We start from the raw sequence: 23,644 nt of genomic DNA on the forward strand, positions 1-23,644 counted from the left end.
CCAGCCTCTATAAGTGCCAGTGTCTTGCTGTAATCTGACTTTTATATTACGTGGCCACAAGTTCGGCCAATTAAATAAACACCTACGATTTGGACAGGTCGTCTGTACCTTTGTCGGCGTCATGAATCCGTAACATTGCGTGGAGGTGCTTCCCGGCCCATGTACCGAACGCCCCCCACCAGGCGACCTACCTACCCGAACATGACCAGGGATGAAAAGGTCTGTTTACTCATGTTAGGGGTAAAGCAAGACCTCTTCGCTGGGCTGATGCGAAACCCACCCAAGCCACTTTAAAAGTTTCTCTCGGAGGCTACGACCATTAAGAAGACTCTGGAAATGCGTACCCGGCAGCACGATTGCTGATTGATGTAAGACAGCGTAGCTGTTCACGCCCTCGGCTCCGACGACATACGTGAAACGATCTGACAGGTCGTGTGGGAGCAGCTATGGAAGCTGCTGCCTTCATCGTAGCCCGAAGTGGATTCGATTGCCGATATTGTCCCGAGAAAGTTCGGCGATCGTTTAGAGTTTCTGGAGCCCCGCAGCTTCAGCCGCATGCAATGAGCTACGCTGCTGCAGCCCGACGCTACGTCCCCCTCCACGTCCTCACCAAGACGCTGCTTCATCGAACTGCTGTCGCCAGACGACGCCGCCTCCACCATCATCGACGCCCTACTGTTCTCCTCTGTGTGAGCGCTACACACCTGGGAAAACGGACGTTTGGCGCGCCCCTGACAACTGCCCGCTATGCTACCAATGCGGGGAGGCCGGCCACGCGTACCACCGCTGCCGGTACTGTCAGATGGGGCTCCTGGGATCTGCCGTCAACGCGCTGCGTCCGCAGCTGGGTGAAATGCCTCGCGACATCGCCGATTACAACACGGGAACACAGTGGGAAGATTGACGACCATACCATTCCCTGTCGCCCAGCCGCTACAACGGCCTGCAGCACTGTCCTTACACTGGCCCAATCCTTGGCCGGTCACTTAGCCCGCATCACACGGAAAACTAAAGATCGCAACCGATAGAGGTGTGGTTGCTGTACGACGAACTGCCGAAGATTCTCTGCCACCGATGACGACGCCACGACGAGACCTCGAAAACCTGCTGCAATATGAACGTTGCCCTGACGTCGAAAATTCGAGGCCAGAAGATGACTACGCGACGTCAAAGCAGTGGTACGATCCGTTGTAGCCGAGATCTAACGCCGCGATCTAACTGCAACTCAATAAAACAAACTAGCGACCTCGGCGTCCTCATGGACGGCCACAGCGTCATATCTCTCCTCCACACCGGAGCCGACTATTCCGTCAATAGTAGAACATTCGCCGCGAAGTTGAAGAAAGTTAGGACAACTTGGGAAGGCCCCGAAATCCGTACAGCTGGAGGTCACCAGTTACGCGGGCAGAGACCTGCTCAGCCAGAGTCACCATTAACTGAAAGATTTATCCTGCAAGCTTTGTCGTACAACTGCATTGTTCGAGAGATGTAATCCTTTGTATGGGTTTCTTAAGCCTCCATGGTGTCGTCATCGACGAGGGAGCAAACTCGCTGACACTATTCGCAGGAAAACCACTGCCGCCGCACACGCCGTCAAGAAGGCACGCCTTGAATGTGCTGAAAGACCAAGTCACTATTCCTCCTCGCTCCAGTGTCGGCATTTCCATCGGCACTCATGAATCAACAAACATGCAAGGCGTCCTTGAAGGCCACCAGCACCTACTGATCTACCGCAAAATTTGCGTTGCCAGAGGAATAGCCGAGCTTCAATGAGGGAATGTAAGAGTGATGCTCACGAACTTCAGCAACGAGTACAAGCACGTGAGCAAAGGCACGACGGTTGCCTACGTCGAAGATATATTGGAAGCCAGCAACGCTCTTGCCTTCACCGATTTCCCCGAATCCACTCCGACGACTGAAATCCTTCAACCAGATTTCGAAGCTAAGCCGAGCCTTCTGACGCATAAAGAAGAAGACCTCAAAAACCTGCTCCTGAAATACAAGAACTACTCTTCTTCGTCGTCAACACTTCGACAGACCCATATCGTGATACATCGAATCGCAATAGAAGAAAATGCCATGCCACGACGTCAGAGTCCGTACAGAGTTTCGACGCGAGAACACGAGGTCATGAAGAAACAAGTCGACGAAATGTTCTACGTCTACATTATCCAGCCTTTAAAGAGTCCATAAGCGTCACTGGAGGGTTAGTAAAGAAAAAGAATGGAACGCTACAGTTCGGCGTTCACTACCATGGGCTCAGCAAGATAACAAAGAAGGGCATATATCCTCTCCACCGAATAGACGACGCCGTTGATCGACTCCACAACACCAAATACTTTTCATCGTTGGACCTCAAGACAGGCTATTGGCAGATCAAAGTAGACGAAACAGACCAAGAAAAGGCTAGCGTTCATAACACCAGATGGCCTGTCCGAGTTCAAGGTCATGCTCTTTCGTCTTTGCTTGACGCCAGCGACGTTCCAGCGGGTTATGGACACCGTTCTCGCTGGATTGAAGTGGCAGGCTTGCCTCGTGTACTTCGATAATGTCGTCGTGTTTTCCTCCAGCTTCGAAAACCATCTACAGCGCCTTGAAGCCGCGCATCAAGCAATAAAAATCTTCGGACTCACTCTAAAGCCACAAAAGGGCTGCGTTGCATACTCTTGTTCTTGGGACACGTGATAAGCAAATCTGCAGTACGCCCCGACCCGCAGAAGACAATAGCCATCCCTGCTTTCCCGTTACCCACCAACAAGAAGACCGTGTGCCAATTTCTGGGCCTGTGCGTCTATTACAGGCGTTGCATCAAAAATTTTGCCCACATCGCTGAGCCACTAACTAACCTTACAAAGACCGACGTCGAGTTCAAGTTGCAAACCCCGCTGAAGGAAGCATTTGAAGAACTAAAACGACGCCTGCAGACATCGCCGATACTTGCTCATTTCGACGAAAACGCCGATACGGGAATCCACACTGACGCAAGCAGTGTGAGGCTAGGAGCCCTCCTGGTGCAGACGAAGCCTACGAAAACCGTTCGCAAGAAGAACACGTTACTTGTGATAATCGGTACAGTGGGAGTGGCGTCGCTTTTTTTTTACTCGCGCCAGGATGAATCATTCTGGCTCAAGCCCGTCGTAGTGGCCAAGGAACTGGTGCGAATGGCGCAGCCGGGATACGCCATCTACACCAGCGGCTGCAAGATACCCGCCTTCGACCCGTTCCACTGAACCGTAGCCGGCCTTTACCGCAAGCAAACCCTGCACGTGTGCCCCAGAAAGCCCAGTTTCATACGCCTCGTGGCTAACGTGCCTTCTATAGATGCCAGGGTTCTCTGAGAGCACCACAAGTACAAGCCCCGCGATGTATTGTGCACATACCAGAAGATAACTCGCGACGAGAACCGCACAGAGCCGGACTCGGCGGTGGTCTACCACTCCAGTTCCAAGCTCAACTTCGGAACTCCCCTGTCCAGTGATTTCGTGTTTGTGACGTGTTTCAGTAACGGCGCCAAGTTTCACGAAGAGTTCTTCATGGTGCCCGTGCTGAAGGAACAAGTGGAGCAGCGCTGCAAATTCGCCAAGGACGCGGCTATTCCGCCGCTCAACCGCACGTAAGAACGTCTGAATGTTTTGATCGTTGGCCTCGATTCTGTCTCTCGTCTAAACTCACTTCGACACCTGAAGAGGACTCGAGAGTTCTTACTGGAACAAAGGGAAGCGATCGACCTTTACGGTTACAACAAAGTAGGCGACGATTCCTTTCCCAATCAAGTTCCTTTGTTGACAGGAAGGTCGGGCGAAGAAGCCATGTCACTGTGCCCTGAGAAGTTTTTCGACAATCTCGAGTTCATCTGGGATAAGTACGCCTCTCTCGGCTACAAGACCCTGTTTCTCGAATAAATTCCCAAGTACGAGCTGTTCAATTACCTCCTCAAAGGGTTCAAGGACATTCCGATCGACTACTACTGCCGTCCCATCATTCTAGCGATCGACAACTCCAGGTTCAAGAAGTTTTCTGGCGGTGGCAAAGGCTGCGTGGGATCGACCGTCCAGACTAACATGTACCTCGACGACACCACGTCACTCGCCTCTTTTCTCAGCTGCAGTAGAAGTGGACGAAGTAGAAGTGCAGTAGAAGTGCAGTGGAAGTGGACGTGCCACAGTACAGGCACGTCCACTTCCACCACACCACCCCCCGACACCTCTGCCACGGCAGGCACCGCCACTGAAAAAAATGGATTGTCTTGAAACGGCAGAAAACAAAAACCGATCTGGCACTTCCAATGGCCAGCAGCGACAGCTCCAGTGACGCAGTTCCCAGTGCAAGCCCTGTAGACAAGGCAAACAGCTCGATGCATGGGCAACAGTTGAAGTGTCTTGACAGCAAAGCTACCTCAGAACACCTGACCTGTTCCGCAACAGCAGAGACACGTCCTGAGGATAAACTCAATGCAAAACTAGAAAATATGGATCATCAGTACGCCAACACTACTATTGACAATGCATTAGCCACCGTTACTGACACTGCAGCATCAGGTACTTCCACTGCAACGACAGCGCCAGGCACCTCCACTGAGACCAGACCACACACCAACCCAGCGCCGCAGTAGCAGGCACGTCCACGTCTACCACACCAACACACGACACCTCTGCCGCGGCAGCACCAGGCACCACCACTGAAAAAACGGATTGTTTTGAGACGGCCGAAAACAAAACCGACCTGGCGCTTCCAATTGCCAGGGGCGACAGCTCCAGTGATACAGTTCCCAGTTCCCGTGCGGACAGCGAATCTGCCTCAGAACACCCGACTTGTTCTGCACCAGCGGAGTTGACTCCTGAGGGTAGTATGAATGCAGAACTAAAAAGTGTGGACCACCAGGAGCATAACTGAGAACCCTTTGACGGACGTTAAAGGGTCATCAGTTATGAGAGCTGGTCAGGCTAAGGCGGAAGTCAACTATTCTACAACATAAAAGGAGTGTCTTGCTATAATCTGGACTACCTCCAAGTTTAGCCCCTACCTCCATATGACATGCCTTTCAAAGTAGTCAGCGGCCACCATGCCCTCGGTTGGCTAGCTAACTTAAAGGACACTTCAGGTCGCCTTGAGTCAGCGACTTGAGGAATTCGACATCACCGTCATTTACAAGTCGGGACGAAGGTACTACGCCGACGGCCTGTCTCGTGCCCCCATGGACCCACCGCCGCAGGACAATGAGGACGGTGACTGCTTCCTGTGATTCTGAAGCGTCGATGATTTTGCAGAATGACAGCGTGCCGATCCTGAAATCAAGGGCCTTATGGAATACCTAGAGGGCAAGGGTACCATTGTTCCAAAGGTATTCAAGCGAGGACTGGCGTCGTTTTTTGCGTAATGGCATCCTCGTCAAGAAAAAATTTTGTCCTCATTGGGCCAACTACCTCCTCGTAGTACCTTCAGTGTTACGTTCAGAAGTTTTGGATTTTCTCCACGATGACCCGAAGGCTGGACACTTCTGTGTTTCCCGTACACTCGCGAGAATACAGGCGAAGCATTACTGGCTGCGATTTACCGCCGACGTAACTCGTTACGTCACGACATGTTAATACTGTCGACGGCGAAAGACGCCACCGACTAAGCCAAGCAGAATTCTCCAGCCTATTGAGCCACCTTGCCGGCTGTTTCAGCAAATCAGCTCGGACCTACTGAGGCTGTTCACGACGCCGACTTCCGAAAACAAATGGATCGTCGTAGAAACTGACTACCTCACCCGCTACGTCGAGATAAGAGCTCTGCCTAAAGGCGATGCCACTGATGTAGCAAAGTTCATCGCCGAGAACATTGTCTTGCGTGCCGAAGCTCCAGAGGTCCTCATCACAGACGTAGGCAATCCTGAGCTACAGACAGACAAGTCCCCACCAGACCACCACCTACCATTCACAGACCAATAGTCACAAAGAGCGTCTTAATAAGACCCTCGCCAATATGCTGGCATTGTGCGTCGACGTCGAACAAAAGACACGGGATGCCATCCTTCCGTACGTGACCTTTGCATACAACACCACCGCTCAATAAACGACGCAGATGACGCCATACCAAGTAGTCTACGGAAGTACCCCGGCAACGACCCTCGACGCCATGTTACCCAATGTCACCAGCGAAGAAAACCTCTATGTGGGCGAGTACCTTCAGTGCGCTGAAGAGGCCCGACAAGAGTGTTCCATCTCGCGCTCTTGGCGACAGCCACCACGACCTTCAATGCATGCGGCGTCTAGAATCGTTATTGCCATGCACTGTCTTTGCTAGCGACTGCGAGCAAACGACGCCTACGATGCTCAGTGGCGCTGAGGAGACGCTCACTGGTACCGACAAGGCAAGTGGTATCGGGGCATCGTCCGACCCCAACGCTACTAGTCGTCGTAGCGCAGCGGCAGCACATAAGACTAGGCAAGTTTAAAATAAGGTTCGCAGGCGCTGCGAGCGTAGCGCGCGCCATATGAGTTTTTAATAACGTTTGCCACTCCTAGGGAAAAATCCAGAGACCTTAGCCGCCCCGCAAACCCAAATGCATAGAAACTACGCATAGCCTTGACAGCAGCGCTTTGCGGGCTGCCCGCGCCGCACTGTATTTCGAAGTTTCAGTGGGCGTACTGCAAACATGAAGGGTGGCTCGCGTTACGACGCATGCGCAGTGGCCGCGACCGCAGCGCAAGGGCTTGCGGTGGGCTATTATAAACTTCCCTATTGACCAGCAACCTGGGGAAGGCGTGTATGAAGATTCCGCCGCTCGCGCCAACGTCACAAAACCCAGCGGAGGAAGACGCGTACTATGGTGCCTGCTGGAATGTCGTCCGCAGCAAGCGACACGCCCGCAACGCCGCAGCTTTCGAAGCAGCGTCGCCTCTTCCAACTGTCTCTGAGAACCCTCAGGTCAAGCAGAGGCCGAGTGCCGCAAACCGCGTACCTCCTCCTTCTTTCAGAGACGAAAAAAAAGTGACGGCAGATCTACGAGGTGAATGATGATGAGATTGGGTGAAGCTGCCGGAAGTAATACCGCCAAATTTTCTTCCGCTAATCCGCCTGGCGATATGCGTGCTTTCTCGCCGCTTCCAATGTCGAACGTTTTAAAGATCTACTTCGCGACGTTGACGTGCTGCCTCGGCCTCTCGTTCCCGTACGGAAGGATCTCGCCGACGCTGACATGCCGCTGCAGCTTCTTGTTCACATACAGCGGGATCTTGTCGATGTTGCATTGCTGATGTGGCTTCTTTTTCTCGTACAGCAGGATCTTGGCGGCGACGTCGCGCAGCTTCCCGGCGCTTCTGCCTCACGTGCTCTCACTTCAGGGTCCTGTCTGCGAGCGCGCGCTGTCGCTGCCCTGCGCGCCTGCCTTTCGGCATCCTTATCTATACAAGCACACACCGACGGCAACGAGCATCAGCAACTACAAACCTGTATCGATATGGTTTTTGATTATAAAACCATTGCTTTAGAAAACACCTGGCGTGTTTCGTTAATTGGCTGGCGTCTTTTTTCGTTTTGCTTTAGAAACATCTGGCGTTTTTTTGTTTTGCTTTTAGAAAACATCCGGCGTCTTTCGTTGGTTTATTTTATCAATCAACGGCCTTTTAAAAAAATCTTTTTATTGTTTATTCACGCACAGGAGATATCTCACCAGGCACTACCCTGGAGGTAAACAATGGATGCTACTGACAACGAGAGACAGCAGAAGTCGGCTTTTAATGCTTCTATTTCTATTAAAGTTTCCTACTGGAACATGCCAATGGCTGTTAATGGGGAATGAGAGACAGAAGAATTCGGCTTTTAGCTAACGCGCATGCTGCGAATTTTATTTATTGTTCAACAACGCACAGGAGAAATCTCCCACCGGCACCTCCTTGGAGGTCAAAACATAAGACTGGTTACACGCTACGACTACGACTACGAGGGACGAACGGGGGCCGCTATAAAAAGCTTCGCCCCTAAAAATATCCTGCGTTTGCTCGGAGGCCTCAAATTGGACCTATGGTCCAGACCAATCATGGCCACCGCGCTTTGGGCCGCCGCTGGAGTGAGTCTGAATGACCGCAGAAACATTATCCTACAAACCCGAAAAGAGCAAAAGATGCCCGTCACAAGCACCCCATCATCACATACCCTCATGAAGGTCAAAGAGCGGTCACTCAGCCAGCGCACCTACCCTGTATCTGCATATCTGACAGCCCCCGACGATTCGCGCAAGGATCACTTCACATAGGCTGGTTGAGAAAATGCAGAAGACTGCAATCCAGATACATACAGGCTCGGATGATGGGTCACATGAATATTGCACGGGCTATTTTCAATGGCCCTCGTGGGCCTCGCTTCGCCCGCTTCATTGGAGCAGAGCTACGGTGCTACTCCCACCACCCTCGACACCAGGTCTGCAAAACGTGCCTGAAAATTTGGACATGAGCTGATTATTTTTCCATTGTGGATGTCAACCTTTGTGAGTAGTGCAGCGTCGATAATCCAACGCGGTCGCACCCGTGCTCCCCACTCCTAATCAAACTTGGCCGTTTTGCGTGCGTCGGTTTTGGCTGCAGAGACTTCAACTCTGTGCACACAGTTTGGGGGTATAGCAAATCTGAAGCCAAGGGAAGTAGGCTATGGGATAATATATGCAACTTGCGATGTACGTTGCATACAGATCCCGGACACCGTATTCGCATAGGGAACAGTGTCTCACAAGACACATGCCCCGACCTCACGTTTACGAAAAACATAGGACTAGTAATAGCACAAGGTCTCGACGAACATCTTGGCAGTGACTAGTATATTGTGTCCACTGTACTAACACTACACAATGCACGCTGTCCTGCGTGGAAGGTGCGCATCACGGACTGGGTGCGGTTTAGAGAGCGTCGACAGAACCATCCAGGAGAGTATGAGAAATGTCCAGAGTTTCTTTCTATGACCTAGATGCGTGTACGCGCGCAGTCGTTACCACAACCGCAAAACCGGGCGTGAAACCACACTTTCTGCATCTGTGCGAGGCGCGTAGATGGCTCACTTGGCGTTAATTCGAAGCGCCAACGCCTCAATCGCAAGCTTCGCCGGCGTATCGAGCGACACTCGCACGAGGCACAAGAATACGTGCAGCACCTCGTCCGGTACAACTGGCTTCGTTTCTGCTAGTGTCTTTCAGGCACCCTGGGCACTGCGAAAACATGGTTGATACTTCGCGCTCATCAATTCATCTGCTACCAAAACGCAAGATTTTCACCAAACTACATCGCTTAACACATATGTACAGAAACGATTCATCAGGCCTCCTCAAAGAGCTTGAATGAGGTTTCATCGCTACAGGCCCCATGCCAAAGTATTCCGACTACCGACATGGTATGGAATCTAATGAGGAACTCGACGTGAACACAAAGGTCCATGAAGTTCGCGTAGTTCTTCAATATCTCCATCGAAATACGGCACCAGGTGCTGATCCTATTCGATAGTCTGCTCATCGAAACCTGAGTGACTCAGATCTGAGTCATCTAACGAATTTCTTCAATGACTATTGTCATAACGGTACACTATCGTAGGCATGGCGTCATGCCAACATTTCCTTATACCCGAACCAGGCAAACCCATAGCCTTAGAAAATCTGCGGCCAAAATTCTTTACATCATGCTTTGGTAAAGTAAGGCAACACGTTCTTTTAGGGCGTCTGCAGCCTTTCTCGAGTTACATTCATTCTTTTCGCACTCACAGTACGGATTTAGAACACATCAATCTACGCGCAGGACGTGCTTATACAGCTCAAGGACGAGGTTTTCGGCCCTTCGTCATGTGCCTAGCCAAGGACCATCCTCGCCCTTGATTTAAAAGGAGCATTTGATACATGGCACACGATTTGATCTTATAGAATCTAGCGGAATCCCAATGCGGCAGCCACATGTATGATTGCATTCGTTCTTTTCGGTGTGCCAGGACAGCTAGCATTGCGTTAAGGCGACACCGTTGGGACACGACTCGCCTTACAGGTCACGGCACTCCTCGGGGATCAGTTCTTCCCCCATCCTGTTAAACATTTCCCTGGCAAGACTACCACATATGATTGATTAGATCCCCGATTTCGCCAATGCAATTTACGCAGACAACATAACGATCTGAACGACGCGAGGCTCAGACGGGGCTGTTGCCTACAGCATGCAGCCAATATTAATAGCGCCTACGCATGACAGTGCAGCTTGGCCTGTTGCCCTCTAAAGACCGACCTTGTTATTATATGGGCGCGTAGCATCACGCCGCCATCCCAGATTGTTGCGCACGTGGATGGGGTTGCCGTCCCTCAGGTGGAGCGTGATCGTTTACTTTCCTTGTTCGTTCAAGCAAACGAAAGAGCGGACTGCACTGTTTCTCTTTTGTCACGACAAACCGAACAGATTTTTGCAATAATACGACGGGTATTAAATAGGTACTCGGGGCTGCGAGAACGTGACCTGCTGCGGCTGGGTAATTAGTCGCATCACATAGCATCTTCCTTTCCACACACTTACCCAGTCGGAGCAGGCGCGGGTCGACGTAATGCTGTGAAATGCGACCAAGTTCACCCATACTCCCATACTACACTGCCACGACATGTCTTTTAGCCTTAGGGACCCATAACACACTCAGTGAACTATGGGAAGCTCAGTGACCAGCCAAAGAACAACCCGTTGTTCACACCCGCTGGGTGACACGTGCTTGGGGACTGGGATACCCAGTCTTGCACAATCTCGTCGAAGACACCGCTATCGGTTTTCACGCTTGAGTACGTCAAAACTTGAAGGTGCATCTGCTCCATCGGAACATGAGTCCTGAGCATGACACGGAACGCCGGTGCGCCTGTGTTGGTACCTGCTGCGCATGCTCAGTAACATCGCTGAAGCCAATACATTATACACCGATTCTGCACGGTGTCACAACATTGTCGGATGGCAGTGCAACATTTCTAAAGCTGCCTTTTAAACGCGAAGCATTCTTAGCAAGCTTCGGCGATATTGAGCGTATCCATCCATCCATCCATCCATCCATCCATCCATCCATCCATCCATCCATCCATCCATCCATCCATCCATCCATCCATCCATCCATCCATCCATCCGTCCGTCCGTCCGTCCGTCCGTCCATCCGTCCATCCATCCATCCATCCATCCATCCATCCATCCATCCATCCATCCATCCATCCATCCATCCATCCATCCATCCATCCATCCATCCATCCATCTATCTATCTATCTATCTATCTATCTATCTATCTATCTATCTATCTATCTATCTATCTATCTATCTATCTATCTATCTATCTATCTATCTATCTATCTATCTATCTAGCTATCTAGCGATCGATCCATCCGTCCATCCATCCATCCATCCATCCATCCATCCATCCATCCATCCATCCATCCATCCATCCATCCATCCATCCATCCATCCATCCATCCATCCATCCATCCATCCATCCATCCATCCATCTATCTATCTATCTATCTATCTATCTATCTATCTATCTATCTATCTATCTATCTATCTATCTATCTATCTATCTATCTATCTATCTATCTATCTATCTATCTATCTATCTATCTATCTATCTATCTATCTATCTATCTATCTATCTATCTATATCTGTCTTCTAGCCGCCTACGACTTTTAGCTTTCCTGGCTGCTTCAAAGATTATTTCTGCCCATAGAGAATGCCTTCCTTTTGGCTTCACTCCAGCAACAAGACCAGCGTCACCTCTGTGGTGCCTACAACAACCACAGGTGTGCCTCACTATTCCGGTAATAACGAACAAGAGTCGTCATTCAACAGTGGTCCTGCGACAGGTGACATTGTCGCTACTCAACAAAAAAATACGGCCAGAGGACCCACATTCACACCAATGGATCGGTCTCGGCTGACAGCTCCACAGGTGCTGTTGTCATCCCGACGTGCCAGGTCTCTATAAAGTTCAAACTGTCGCATAGGACATCCACAGCAGCGGAGCTTGCCGCCTTACGTGCTGCTATACTTTATATCGCGGAAGCCCGACCTCAAAAATGGGCTGTTTTCTGCGACTCTAAGGCATCCCTCCAGAGCTTGCAATCAGCTTTACGACAAAGGGAGCATCAACAACTAGTGAATGAAATAAGAGAAGTGATTCACGAAGTTTTATCGAAAGGTCAAGACGTGGTGTTCCAGTGATTACCGGGACACTGTGGTATTGTCGATAATTACCTTGCTGATAATGCTGCCCGATCCGCCCACGCGGACGCCCAGACAACCCCAATTCCGTTGTCGAGAACCGACGCTGCAAGGGGCCTTGACTCGTTCGCTAACACCATGTCGGAAACATGGTTGAGTGACCCCAGTGTCCGGAACCGCCGCCTACACAAATCGGACCCATCGAGAAAGCTTCAAATTCTAGCGGACCTCTCCCGCCAGGAGGCAACTTTACCGTGCCGCCTGGGGTTAGGAGTACCTTTTACAAAGGCGTACTCCTTTCGCATAGGAATGGCGGATAGCTCCCGATGTGAATCGTGCGACACTGACGAGACAATAGAACATCTACTGTGTTCATGTGAACGTTTTGCAAGCGAACGCAACTTGCTACGCCAAACGTTAGAGACACTAGACAGTAGACCTTTTTCCGAAGAGAAGATCCTTGGCTCATGGCTATACGCGTCACTGGCCAGCAAAGCGACGCGGGCATTGCTAAGTTTTCTAAAGACGACCGCACTAAGCGACCGCTTATAAGCGTGCAATGGACAAGGTCACATCTACACACACGTTGCCCTTCACTTCTCTCTCTCTTCGCCTTTAATCCCCTCACTCATTCCCCCCGTGCAGGGTAGCAAACCGGACGTGCGTCTGGTTGACCTCCCTGCCTTCCACTTATTCCCTTCCTCCTTCTCCTCCTCCTGGCTGTTTCGATAATGGTATTGATATCAAACTTGGTATGGCATAACATGACTGTATGAAGAGCATATGGGACTAGTCATAACGTGAAAATGATGACATGTATGTCATAGATGTCATGATTTACATTTCTTTGTCCTGCAGCTCTTGCGAGGTTTCGTTCACATGGCATGTTGCAAAACTGGTAGGGTATGGGATGATTGTATGGCGAACACAAGCGACCGAACCTAACATGAAAATCGTGACGTGCAGTGTCATGAAACGTGACTACGTGCCACGCTCATGGTGCGCTCGCGGCCCTTTCGCTGGCGTCCCATATACCAAGTTTGGTTTTAATGTATGTGAGATGATGACGAAGGTACGTGACTGGTGCAAACAAGATAATCATGAGATGCGGGTCATGTAACAACATGACTACATGCTACGCTCATGATGAAGCTCGCGGCCGTTTCTCTAGCTTCACCTCTAGCTTCACAAAACAAACAAAAGCACAAATTATAAGCATTGTGTACAAACAGAACAAGTAAGTGTGGGCGTTTATGCAATGCTAGTTATAGCAGAACGAAACAAGTGATGATCAGTCAAGATGGCCACAAATTTGAGAAGGTGGTTCTAGTCTAATAATGTTTTGGGAATAAATAAATCGCTGCATGCTTTGGTTAGACATGACATTACGCCAAATTAATTAGGATGATTAATTCTAGATGATACGTAAGAAGGCTGAAAAAAAACGCCTCACGAAGAGTTGGAATATTATGATAAATTTTGTGAAATAGACAGAGGCGGAAGAGCATACGACGAGAGGCAAGAGACGGCAGTTCGAGTGAATTTTTCATGGCAGAAATGCTAGAGTGACGACTGGAGCTGTGAACAATGAAACGAACAGAATTGTTTTGGATTAGCTCAAGAGCATTGATTATAATAATTGAACTCGGATGCCATACTGGAGCGGTGTATTCTATCTTGCTACGAATCAGCACCTTGTACATTAGTAGTTTAAGTGAGACAGAAGCGGAAGAGAAGTTACGACGAATATACTCAAGCATGTGGTTTGCGTTATTGTTAATGAAGCGGATATGGAGTGACCAGCTTAAACAAGTGGTGATGTGTGCGCCTAAATAACGGCAAGAGGTTACTGATTCGAGTGGGATACTGTTGAGTAAGTAGCAGGAGAAGATGATATTCAGGAAATGCGCAATACCTTGCATTTGGAAATTTTTAGTTCCATTTGCCAAGTCGTGCACCAGTTAAAAATGGAGTCAATGTCATTTGGAAGGGCGGTCATGTCATTCGGGCTGTTGCTTTCACGGAACGCCACGCAGTCATCTGCAAACAGTTTTATGTTATAAGAAACACATAAAAGAAAATCAATAAAGTAAACTATAAATAAAAGGGGTCCTAAGACGGAACCCTGTGTGACTCAAGAGTGAACAGCATGAGTTGACGAATATCAGCCGTTGGCAGTTACAAACTGCGTGCGGTGAAGTAGGAAAGGTTCTATCCATCTGATGACGTTATTATCAAGGTTTAGTAGTTTGAGCTTTAAGAGCAGTATTTTATGACTTACTTTGTCGAAAGCCTTAGAGAAGTCGAGAAAAATAGAATCAGTTAGTGACTTACGATCTAAAGTAACATGAAGTTTGTGAATGAAGGATGCCAGTTGTGTTTCGCAAGATCGATTTTTGATGAAACCATGTTGGGCGTCTGAAAAAAAAGAATGTGTTTCCAAGAATGAGGCGACGTTAGTGTAAATAATGTGCTTTAACATTTTGCAAGGAATACTGGTTAATGATATGGGGCGGTAGTTTAGGGCAAACTTTTACTACCCGACTTGTATATCGGAACCACCTTCCCGACCAGCCAGTCCTGCGGGAGAGCGCTGTTATTGATGGATTGCTGAAAATCTGTTCAAGAAACAATGACGAAATGGCACTGGTGCTTTTTAAAAATTTGGGAGTAACTGAGCCTAAGCCAGGGCATGATGATGCCTTTAGTGCATCAATAAGCTGACAGATAGCAGAGGGTGAAATGATAATGGGATCCATAATTGAGTAGTTGTAACCGGGTTGATAAGTAGGTGTCATGTCAGTATACTTTGTGAAGTTGTTGCAGAAGACGTTGCTTAATATTTGAGCGCAATCAGATTCGGCAATAGGCATGCCATTATTATCGATTAGATGCAACATGCTGTTATGGTTAGGATTAACGACGCGCAAAACTTTCTTGGGTTGTCGGTTAACATAGATGGTAAATTATGGGGCTGGAAGTTAGCCTTCGCTTGTTTGAGGACTGTTACATAGCTGATGTTTGCTGCTTCATAGTTATTCCACCGGGTGCTCGATGACGAATTCTTTGCAAGGCGATAGAGTCCCTTTTTTGTTAGACAATCTTTTTAGTTGGTTGGTGTACCATTGCGAGTCAGAACGACATGAAGTTTTACGCAGTGGAAGATGCTTCTCCGTTAGTTCAGGAATATTACTCAGTAAAAGGCTCCAATTTGACATTACGCTTCGATTTTCGAAACCAATCATGAAATAGTCAAAATAATGGATCATCTCGGTGTTAATCACATCTAAATTAGCTGTATTATAATTCATAATGCACTTTGTCAGTTTTATTTTTCGCTTAGTGGGGATAGAAATAGCAAATGAAATAGCCAAATGATCACTTAGTCCAGGTAAGTAAGATAAGTCAGAAAAAAAGAGCAGATTGAGTAGAAAGAATAAGGTCTAGTGTATTTGCACTCTCATTAGTTATGCGAGTAGGTTGAATGACAAGTTCGATGAGAAAAAAAAGAATCATGACATGCATGTCAGGCAACAATATGCGTACATGCTACACTTATGATGCACTCGCGGCCGTTTCGCTAGCTTCACACATGCCAAGTTTGTTATTACATGATGACAATGAATAAGAAAGGTAAAACTGGTGCAAACATGATAATCATGATGCGCGTGTAATGTGAGAACATGACTACATGTCACAGTCAAGGCGCCAATACACTTCAACGTGATGCGGTGCGCGTGCTCGCCGGCACTCATTTCGTCGCGTCACGCCGGTGTTGCCACGCCAGGTGCCTGCTGTCCTGCCATATCACGGAAAAAGGAAAGATAGGAGAGGGCATGCCCAGCCAGTGTACTACGTGAAAAGTGTGGAGGAATTGACATTGTAGTGCCATCATCACCATCCTCATTTCTTGATCACCGCGCCACGCCTCTCACGCAGCTGATGCTAGCTCGAGCTGCGCGAGGATGAGATCGAGCTCACGCGCATGGCGTTTTGGACGCTGCAGCTGCTGCCACTCCGCTTCGGCAAACCGCCTTGGATAATAAAGTGGCGAGAGAACGACACGACCACGTTGGCCACCGTCCCGTCTTCTTCTCTCGCTACATTGGTGACCCGGAAAACACGCCCTTCGCCGAGCGGCCCGCTGCCATGCTTCCGCAACTCTGCCCCCCAGTGCCGCCGTTTCATCCGGTTCACCCCCGAGCGTGGTTTATGCAGCTCGATGCCATTCTCGTGGTCAGCGGCATTAAGGCACAGCCGATGATGCACGCTGTCGTGCTGGACGCCTTCCCGGTTGAGCTGCGTCATCTAGCCGCCAAATCGTCCTTCAGCCAGCGACCTTTTGACGACCTCTGCGCTGCGGTGCTCGCCTGCTGCGGTGAAACCTACCGCCCGCTTCCGGGGAGCCACGAGTTCCAGGTTTCTTCTCCGGCCCAGCAAGCGGTACCAGACGTCCCGCAGCCCTACCTCGACGAAGACCTCACTTCCCCATCTACGACAACTTCTACCTTTGATGCGGTCGCAGGAACATCCAATCCTGCACCTGACCATGACCACAAGGTAGAAGACGCTCCCACTGCGACTTACCTCCCCTCCGAGGAGTGCATTCCCTCGGAACCCGCGTACGCAGCTCCGTCACACATGCCCATCACCTGCACATCTTCCGCGACATCGGCGGCACGCGACACCGTGGCCCCACCCGACGTCCCGAGAGCTACGTTGCCGCATGCCTCGGAGTCTGGCGCAGACATCCTTGCACCCACTGTTCACCTACCGGTCGCGGAACTTTCACCATCCCCGATGTCCGAAGGGGACTCTCTACCAGCCTCAACGCTCTGCGCGTCTTGCTAGCAACTACCAGCATCGTCCTCGCAGTCTCCCGCAGCCGAAATTAAAGCCACAAGCAATCAACCACGGCCAAACTTCCAAGACGCTGCGACCATGACTGACGCGCTTGAGGACGACGTGCTTGGTCCGCTTCTGACTGGGCTCACCAGGCATACCACGCCTGCGGTGGAGCAATCATAGGGGTTTTGGCTAGAGGCAGCCATCAATTATGCAGACCTGCGCGCCAACGCTCGCGCGCGGACTACCACAGGTCATTAAACAAGCACTGGTGTCCCGTCTAACTCGCCGGCCGAGCCCACGCTGACTGGGTTTCACCACCACCAATCCCCGGAGTCTTTGACGCCGGGCGGCTACAACCAGACGCGTATCCACAACGCCGGCTCGTGTATCACAACCGCGACGACGCCCATAGCTCATACATGTCTACCACCCGTGACCCTACGTCGACGACGACAACGTGCTTGGCGTCACACATTGCGGCACCTTTTGAGCCGCCCTACTACGCAGCCACTAGTTGCAGTCATGGCCCTGAAGACGGCGCAAGTGCCTACTCGGCCTGTCCGACGCGATGTCCGACCACTTGTCGTGTACCCGACTACCCACCCTGCATGTGGCGCCGTCGTTCAGACACGTTCCCGCGTCCGTCGGCACGTCTATCCATACCGGCACGTCGGACGCCGCACGACTTTGAGGTGTGTGTTGCGTCAACCCCGCCGTCAAAACCCGCACTGCCGACCCTCTGCCAACGTTAGCGGCATGACCTCGCGACACACGGTGCACTCCTGTTTGTCCGACCAGGTCATCGTGAGACCCGCTTGTCTGCGACCACAGCGACCCGGCGCTTCCTTCGTCCCTTGCGCTTCTCCCAAAGTCGCCCACCGAAGATTCGCTGCTTACCGATGGCCCATCAACGTTGACAACCTGGACTTCACAAATGGACACTTTATGCATTGTCGTCCATGTATATACCATTTTTCGCTCTCTTTCTTTTTTCATATGCCTTCAAATCGCGCAAAGCGCTAGGGAGGGGGAGCCCTGTTTTGACATCATCACCATCATTTCTCGATTACCAAGCCGCGCCTTTCACGCAGCTGATGTTAGCTCAAGCTGTGCGAAGATGAGATCGAGCTCACGCGCCTGGCGGTTTGGACGCTGCAGCTGAGTCGCATCCTGCCTGGTGAATGAAAAGAAGCAAGCGTTCTGGCTGTCAGTGCCGTGTGTCGCCTATCAGGGCCATCGCTTCTTGGGTTTATCAGATCACCTGCTACGTGGCTCATCAGAGATCGGCTCAAGGTCGAGCGGCAGGATCCTTTTAGCTAAGATTTGGTTTGCTTTTGATTCCTCGTATTCCTTGTTAGTTTCTCAACTGAAACGTTGTTGCAGCCCTTTGGTGGTCAGGCAAATCAGAATAATTTGATGTCTTTCTCCTCACCTGGTCAAGGGCACTCCCCTTGGCTGGCCTCACTATCGGTCAAGGATTGGCCGCTTGATACCTTGCTACGCAGTGGAGATAACTACGTCCCTGTGGCTCTTGTTCCTACAAATGGGAGTTCCATTCCAATGAAGAATCCGAAGGTGATACGAGTGGAGCTTCAGAAAGCCTCATTGCTTTCCTATAAGATTACTGAGGTCTGCCAGTTTGGCTGAGGGGGTATCCTGTGCTGCTCTGCAGATCAGGAATGTGTCCGAGAGCTTCAGATTTGCTCTGAATTTTCTGCACAGCCGGTGAACTCGTTTATTCTAGCTCATCTTGCTTGTACGAAGGGCATAGTCCGTGGAATGGATACGAGTCTGGCACCTTAAGAAATTCTGGACTTATTTGCTGTAGCTGAGGCAGTTTCAGTCTATCGATGCACCTGAACGAATGATAAAGCAAAATCGCCTACCGAATCAGTTATAGTAACTTTTGCAGGAAGAGTCAGACGAACAGAAATTAAGAAACGGCCACTAATGTACAAAGTAGAGCCACTTTCCCCGAAACCTTTTCAGCGCTCGAAACATTCGCGATTTGGCCACAGCATGAAAATATGCAGATCACAGGCTAGATGTCGTCTGTGCGGAGAGAGTCATGACAGCCGAGATTGCAAATCTGATGACCAGAAGTGCTGCTTGTGTAATGGAGCACACCCTACAGACTCTGCAGAATGTGGCTCAAAAGAAAGAGAAATGGGTGTTCTAGAAATCATAAAACACAGGCGTTGCTCTAGGAGGGAGTCGGTAGCAGAAATGCATGAAAGATCGAAAGGATACGCAGGAATAACATCCCGACACCCAGCGGCAATGGATGCATCGCTCACAAAGTCGATAACTTAGGCTATGGAAAAGTCTACTCAAAAGGCAATACAGCGTCTGGCAGCTACTCTTTTTGAAGCCTTGCCTGATATGTTAACACAACAGCTGACACAAATAATTGGTACAGTTTCTGTGCAAAATCGGGCTCGCAGGTTCTGTGGATCTCAAGGGGTACAGAGGAGGAAGATCTGACAGTTAATCACGAATCTATCTCTCCGAAAGCAGGACCTTCTAAAAATACACAGGCTGAGTCGGAACTTGTGACAGATGATTCAGGAGACTTTAAAGATATAAACACAGAATCTCAAAAGACTTTGAAACGTAACAGATCTCCCCCTTCTAAAAAGTCTTTTCAGAACCCAAAATCCAAGAAATACCTGTCAAAGAAAGACTTCTTTGAGAACCTTTCAAAAATGATTTCTCGAAAAAAGATATTCTGGATCAGGCAGTTTCTTTTGCTGATATAGCATTAAATTAGGCTCCCTAAAAATTCTGCAGTGGAATCGCTGGTTTATTTGGTCGGCAACTACAGATTTACAATATATTTCTTCGCAAATTTCTCCCTACATAATTGCCATTCAGGAAACCTGGCTTGTTAACTGTAAAAAATTTTACATGAAGAATTATACATTAATCTGGCTGGATCAGCCGAGTAGAGGTGGCAATCTGGCTTTAACTTCAACAAAATTTAGTCACAGAGCCAAGATATCGTATCAGTGTATGGATACGAATTACGAAATTCTGGTGTTAGACATAACACTACCAGACTGCTCGTCTTTCTCTTTTGCAAATGTATACTTTCCTGCAGGAGTTCAGGACACGAGATGCCTAGATATTGCGTTAGCTTCATTCAGAAAAGAAATAGTACTGTGTGGTGATTTCAATTCACACCATGTGTCTTGGGGCTTCGGATCTAATGTATGTGGAAGACGTTTGTGGGAATGGACGCTTGATAATAACTTTTCCTGCTTGAACTCACACGTTGCTACATTTGTAAGAGGTAACTCTAAATCGACTATGATTTAACATTTTCCAGCTCCACTGTAAGCATATACTCGTGGAATAAATTAGATTGTGCTACAAACAGCGACCACCTTTCCAGTAGTTTTGAAATTAGGTTCCCGAGGTTTAGTTCGGCAAGGAAAGTTGGCTCATTCATAAATTGTGCTAAATTACAAAAATACTTAATATCTACGTTAATTTTCGCGAGGAAATTCAGGAAGACCTTGGGGCTATGAGTCTATGTGCGGTATTGAAACGATCATTAAAAATTCAACGTTTATTGTAAACTCGAACACAGCGGGATCTTTTAGGCCGTGGTGGAATTTAGAGTGTGTCAGGGGGTATAGCAGGCGAAAAGCGGCTTTGAAAAAGCTGTTAATTAACCAATTCCCAAAAAGTTGGAGTGATTATAAATTCATGGCCGCTGATTTTAAGCGTATAGTGCGCAAAGCAAAAGAATACTATGATATAAATAAATTTATTTATCTGTGTAAGTCTAAAAATTGGAAAGAAATATTCAGGTTTTTGCGTGTGAGAAAAATGATTGCACGGGCAGAAAACATTCATTCACCATTATGTCTCCTTGTGAACTCTCTGATTTTTTAGAAAATATTGCTAAAGGCTTGCAAACCAGGTTTACGACAATTATGTCACAGTCAATGGTGAAATTAAGGGTGGATTGTGATTTCCAGGAGGTATCTTTAGCTGAACTGGCGGATGTGATGAAGAGCTGACCGCTTGCTGCTCCTGGACCTGACCGAGTGACCTCTGCAACGATAAAAGTGCTATACGAAATATCCGCACATGAAATCCGTAATATAGGTAATTATTCACTGAAAAAATCTTGGATTCCGGCAGATTAGAAGCTTTCCAAAATAATTCCGATACTTAGGAAACAGAGAATGGAGTTTACTATGGACAACATAAGGCCTATTTCACTGACGTCTGACCTGGTCAAGCTTGTAGAGAGAGTCTTGAATGCCCGTATAATGAACTATATCAATGAACATACAATATTAAACCCCAGATAAATTGGCTTTAGATCAAGGTACTCTATTTTAGTGTGCACATGTGGATTTGGAAAGTCACATACAGCTGGCTCGGCATCGCCACGAATACTGTGCACTAGTCACTCTAAACTTAGCTAAAGCGTACGACAAAGCGGAGTATGCTATCCATATCCAGCAGATGCAAGACTGTCGCTTTCCAAAATATATAACAGCTTGGATTACAGAGTTTGTGAAAGACAGAGAGTTTTATTGCCTCTTGGATGGATGTTCTTCTAGAAGATATAAGCAGACACGAGGTGTACCTCAGGGCTCAGTATTATCCCCTGTGTTATTCAACATATTACTAAGTTCCATTTGAATTCATCAGGATATCGAAATTTACGTATATGTAGATGATATTGCTTCCTTTGCAACAAAGAGTGATCTGCACTCATTGTATCAGGCATTACAGAATTACATGAACATGCTAGAAGGATGGCTTGACAATATCCATATGTCATTGAACGTAAAAAAAGTGCACTTCTGCCGTTCTTTTTTAAAGATCGTGTCAACATTTCCCTGATGTTTCGTACCGAGCTCATTCTCCAGGTCGATTTCCTGAAATACCTAGGTATCGTATATATTAGGACGCTAAATTGAAAAAGGCTTATAGACGAGGTTGGCTGTAAAGCGTCACGTGCCTTGGGGTGGTTACGCAAATCGGGAAACGAAAAAACAGGATTGTGAAGGAGTTCATTGATAATGATTAACAAGATGTATGTGCGGCCTATTATGGAATTCGGGTGCGTATTATTTTCAGACAGCGCTGCTTACAAGATGAGACAGTTAATATGAAGCTTTGCGCTTGTGTCTTGGACTCCCCAAATTTGTGGCAAATTATGTTTTGTATGTGGAAGCGCGTCTTCCACCTTTGTAAGCTCGGTTGAGAGTACTTACAGTTCAAACTTTTTTAAAAATATACAATTCGCCTCTGAGACAAGCGTCTTACGTTTTTATTCAAGAACCAACGGCATTCTTCGAAACACAATGGTCTAGACTACACTCCCCTCAGATTAGGTTCGTCCAAGCGCAGCTAGGGCATCTCAATGTAAATATTTATCAGATTGCCATAACAAAGATGCCTAATTCAAAAGTTGAAATTAAATTTGACTATATTTTCCTCTCTAATGCAAAACAACTGCCCCTTCGATATTTAATTAATCGGTTACAAGATTACTTGAAACCCATTACAAGATTACACAATGCAGTTTGCTTACCCGTTCCTCCCAACAATGCAGGTGCTCCTTGTAACTGTCGTTCGCCTGCTGATGCGCGGCCTGGCAATCATTTCGTTGGACCCATCATCAAACTGCACCTTCCTGTCTGGCAATGGCGAAGCAGGCACTGTCCCGCCCCCCTCCGCTACCGCTCCGACGCTATTGCCAGCGCCGTGGCTAGACTACTCGTCCCCCGCTTCACCTTGGACAGCCTCATCAAAGTCAACATCACCACTCCGAGCACCTATATATCGCGAACGGTCAGCGGCGTCAGCTTCTGGGCTTGGCAGCTGTGACGCAATGCAGTTCGCTTACCCGTTCCTCCCAACAATGCAGGTTAGTAAGCACAGCAGTCTTTACGAAAATAATCAAGTGATTACTTTCTAGTCCAGCTGCCGGGCCCACAGTGTCTTGTCGCTATCATTGCCGACTGTTTATATGCCGTTTACTGCGTACTCTTGTTATCTGGTGACGTTGAAACTAACCCTGGTGCGGAAATGAACGAAAGTCTCGCAGAACTCGGAAAGATTAGCGCTGGACAAAACAAACTAACCTCCGATTTTGAAGAAGTAAAGCAGCAACTCCTCACAACCGACAAAACATTGTCGGATCTAGGAAAGCGTATGACCGAACTAGAACACCATTACCGCCCCGCCGTGGTGGTCTAGTGGCTAAGGTACTCGGCTGCTGACCCGCAGGTTGCGGGATTGAATCGCGGCTGCGGCGGCTGCATTTCCGATGGAGGCGGAAATGTTGTAGGCCCGTGTGCTCAGATTTGGGTGCACGTTAAAGAACCCCAGGTGGTCAAAATTTCCGGGGCCCTCCAGTACGGCGTCTCTCATAATCATATAGTGGTTTTGGGGCGTTGAACCCCACATATCAATCAATTAGAACACCATTACCAAAATATTTTGCCCATACGAGCTGACATTGCTGCAATTGAAGCTGACACTACCGCAACCACGCACTTAGTTTCCAAACTTGAAAAACGGCTGGATAACGCAGAAAACCGGTCACGCCGCAACAACTTAATCTCCTATAACCTTCCA

At 48.6% G+C, this 23,644-nt stretch overlaps 1 pseudogene; it reads left to right on the forward strand.

The window, feature by feature from the left end:
* The first annotated feature begins 201 nt into the window (after positions 1 to 201).
* On the forward strand, positions 202 to 5,933 carry LOC119178003 (uncharacterized; annotated as a pseudogene).
* Positions 5,934 to 23,644: the final 17,711 nt, after the last annotated feature.

Source organism: Rhipicephalus microplus, chromosome 1 (genome assembly GCF_043290135.1).
Source record: "Rhipicephalus microplus isolate Deutch F79 chromosome 1, USDA_Rmic, whole genome shotgun sequence".
Classification (NCBI taxonomy): Eukaryota; Metazoa; Arthropoda; class Arachnida; order Ixodida; family Ixodidae; genus Rhipicephalus; species Rhipicephalus microplus.